Here is a 4,393-nt window from a genome sequence, read left to right on the forward strand (position 1 = left end):
CATGCGAGACACTCAAGACTCGCCATATCACACCGAATTCTGGATGGCTGGTCACTGTTGCGACCGTGGGTAGTATCGAAGAGCCTCCATCGCAGACTCTTGTGAACACCATGCGTGCAATAGTTCGAGACGAGCTGGTAGGACGCGAGCAGCTCACCCGGTCCTCCGGCTTCGCTGACCACAGCCATTCTTTTCGAGCCCCTGTGCCTGCATGGCCCCCACTTTCCACGCCTCCATCAGTCAACGCCACCGACTACCGTTGCCGCGATGGCGTCAACATACCGTATTCAAGACCTGACCCACCTTTCTCACAGTTTTCGGACCACCACCGCAGGTCTCCTCGATTTTACTCCGACCGTTCATCACGGCGACCGTCTGAGACCTACGGTTCACAGGATCTACCATCTGGATATTCATAGCGTCCTACCATGATGGAGTCCATCGAAGCGCTCCCTTTGGATCAGCCCGTCCCCGTGTGCTACCGGTGTGGCGTCGCGGGTCACATTTCCCGCTACTGCAGTCGCCACTCGTGATCCCGGGACCATCGTCCGGCGCCGTCCGATCGCCCCTTGGTCCGATCTCACGCCGACGCTTAGTGGCGAGAGAATCCTGCCCAGGAGGCTAATTCGCGCAAGGACGGCATCCGTGGCCATTCTCATTCCTCCGACCAGAGTGTGACACCACGACCTTTGTTTGTGTGCGGCGTTAACCGTCATCACGGTGTCGCTCCCCTCCACCCTTGAAGGTTGACTAGCCAGCGCGGCTGATGTGCTGCAACCTGATATTCCTCCACCTGTGTGCATATTAAAGAACGAAGGTCATGTGCTTGTGAAAGGTGTCTCAACGGTGCCGTTGGTAGATGTTGGGGCTACCGTTTCAGTCATGAGTTTATCTTGTAAAAACCATTTAGGGAACAAAGTTATGTTTATTTAGGACAAAACTGCTACCTTTTCTGCAGTGAGTGAGGAGTTGTTGTTTCCGGTAGGAGTGTGTAGCGTTAAGGTTTCTTTGGGTGGCACGATATTTCAGGCGGAATTCGCGGTACTTTCTTGGTCCACCACGATATAATTCTGGGCATTGATTTTCTGCGTATATGTTGTGCTACTGTTGATTGTGGCACGGGAGAGTTGAGCGTTACCAGTTGTCTTCCACGCGAACTTTTCGAAGGGTCGGCGATTTATGAAGACGTTCTTTGTGCGCGTGCTGACGCCGTCGTACTGCCACGATGCACAGTCTACGTCCATGTTTCCTGTTCCCGTCCCACTCACGAGTCATTTGACGGTGCTGCGGCTCCTCTTTATTCGCAGTGCACGAAAAAAAAACGTATCGACACTGGACCTGCCCTCCAGATCCGCCGAAAGCAGTACCGCGAGTCGCTGTCCGAGTGCAAGGTCATCACCGACCAAGTCAATGACATGTTGAAGCGGGGAGAAATTCAGGTGTCCTCGAGTCCCTGGGCTGCTCCCGTGATTCTGGTGAAAAAGAAAGATGGAACCTGGTGATTTTGCATCGACTATCTTCGCCTCAGTTCTGTCACTAAAAAGATGTGCAACCGATGCCGCGCATCAAAGATGTTCTCGGCTGCCTTTTCTCCGCATCGTACTTCTCTTCTGTTGATTTGCGTACGGGATACTGGCAAATTCCGACAGATCTTGCTGACCAGGAGAAAGAAGCATTTATGACGCCTGATGCCCTATTCGAATTTAACGCGATGCCCTTTGGCCTAATAATGCACTAGCAACATTCGATAGCTTTAAGAATACCATGCTTCGTGGCCTCAAGTGCGAAATCTGTATGCGCTAATTAGACTATGTTGTTATTTTCGGACGGACCTTCAGTGAACATAAGCTGTGGTTTACTGTTGTTTTATACTGCCTGCAAAAAGCTCGACCTGTCTTCAATTCCAAAACGGATACCACCTTGGAGAATGCCAAGCCCTGATACTCGATAATATCGTCGACCGCGAAGGAGTTCGGCCCGATTCACAAAAAGGCTACGTCCCTTGCCTCGTTACAACAATCCCAAAATCAAAAGGAACTCTAAAATGCTTTTGAGGAATTGTGCTCATTCTTCCGTATTTTCATCCCAAGATTTGCTGACGTCGCTCACCCTGTAACGTCGCTGCTCCAAAAAGACGTCCCTTTCGAATTGACTTCAGACTGTGACTCGTCATTCCACCAGCTCAAGTTCCTGCTTCCTTTCCACCTGATTCTCCGGCACTTCAAACCCTCTGCGCGACGCAAGCCCACACTGATGCAAGTGGTTTTGGCGTAGGTACTGTGCTTGTCTAACGTTCTTAAGACGGAGCGCATGTAATTGCTCACGCAAACTGCTCCCTCAGTAAGCCTGAGCGCAACTATACCCTTACGGAGCAAGAATGTGTTGTTGTGGTCACTGGGCAACGGTTTCGGTGTTATCCGTATGAACGCGATTTAACGGTTCTAACCGACCTTCACGCCCTCTGCTGGCTCGTCAGCCTGCGTAACCCGTCTTGCTGTCTGCCACACTGGGCTCTTCGCCTGCAAGAGTACAACGTTACTGAGTCGCACGAAGGTGACCGTAAACACGCGGACGCAGAATATTTCGCGCCTCCCCCTTGTACGATTGACGCGACTCTGAGAGCTTCGACCAATATATCGGCTCCGTAGTGTCTGAGCTTACGGAGCTCTCGGCTCTCTGCACCGCGAAACAGAATGACAAAAGTCTCAGGCCACTACATGCTACTGCGTTAGATTCTGGTGTGCCCACCCCTTTTTGTGTCCGGGAGAGCCTCCAACACAGAAAGGCCTAATCGAAGACCGGCACGCATTTCCACCTCGTAGTTCCCTAGAGCCATCGCTTGTGCGTTCTGCGGGCCATGCACGACCTCACCTCTGGCCATCTGTGCTCTGCCCGAACCGTCAAACGCGTCCGTGACTGCTTTTACTGGCCAAAGATGCGTAATGCGATTCAGAGGTATGTGGCCAGCTGCACGGAGTGTCAGCAGCAAAAACGCCCCACGTCCGCACCACAGGGCCTTCTCTATCCCGTGAATCCCTCACGACGCCCTTTTCAGAAGGTCGGAATTGATCTTATATGTCCTTTTTCCGAAGTCACCCAACGGCAATTGTTGCATCATAGTTAGTGCTGACCATCTCACCCGCTACAGCTAAACGGCCGCTCTTCCTTCGGCCACTGCGCACCACGTGTCGCTGGCCTTGCTTTCCTCTGTCATCCTGCGACATGGACCACCACAAGTTATAATCTGCAACCACGCTCGCCATTTTACGACAGATGTCTTCGAAGAACTGTTCCGTTTATGCGCGTCGCATTTCTGGTACTCCACGTCATATACCCCTCAGACAAACGGCTGGACAGATCGCACAAACCGCGAACTTTGCAACATAATCTCCGTGTACATCGCATTCGACCACAAGAACTGCGGCACCATTTTGCCTTTTATTAAGTTCGCCTTCAAAACTATGACACATGAGTCTATCGGCTATAGCCCATTCTTCTTTACGCGCGTTCCCCTCGGTATGCTCTCGACCCCATCTTTCCATCTTTCGTTGATGACAAACCATGCATAAGCAAAACCCTTTGTCTAGCCGAGGAAGCTCTCCGCCTCGCGTGCTTGCGGACTTTTGCGTCGCAAACACGATCCAAAGCTCGCTGTAGCAGCCGGAATTGCCATGTTTTCTACGCTCCTGGTGACAGTCAGGATTTGACGGCCCGTGCGGAAGCGCGGCTTAACGCAGAAGATGTTGGCGCATTACATCGTGCGGTATGTTGCCACTTACCGGGTCAGCGATCTGAACTACCGGATAGCACGCCTTACCACCGTGGTCGCCTTTCAGCCATGACCGAAGTCACTCATGTCCTCCTATGCCACGCCCGTGGGGACGACTGACTACCTCGGCCAGAGGGCTTCAGATATCAAGGGGAAAAATGTACCATCCCTGAAGACGTAGTTAGGCGGGCAGCTCTAGAGAATAAAAACGACTTTCGGAGCCTGCCTTCTCAGCTTGAGTAGCGCCGTGCAGCTGAGCTCCGTTCAACTTCATCGGTTAGACGCTCCGCGAATAAGCTGCTGGCATGTAACAATATAAACAAGCGCACAATCAGCACAGTCGCGGCGCCTTCTGTGTCATGCCAATAGCCTCGGATGATGCATTCCGAAGATGCTTACTGAAATACTCACGTCTACACACAGACGCATATCGTTTTAGTATTGAGTTACAACAGCACGGCACGCAATTGAAAGCGGCAGTATACCTCCCAGCGCTTATATCCACACTATCAACATCACCATTTCAAGTTGGCGTCCAATGTCATCATAACTGTCATCACATTAATAGCTGGATCTTGGAGAGTTGTAGCTTAAACACACGCTTTTCCGTGGTCCTCATTTCTA

The sequence above is a fragment of the Amblyomma americanum genome, chromosome 3, assembly GCF_052857255.1.
Source record: "Amblyomma americanum isolate KBUSLIRL-KWMA chromosome 3, ASM5285725v1, whole genome shotgun sequence".
In the NCBI taxonomy this organism is placed as follows: domain Eukaryota; kingdom Metazoa; phylum Arthropoda; class Arachnida; order Ixodida; family Ixodidae; genus Amblyomma; species Amblyomma americanum.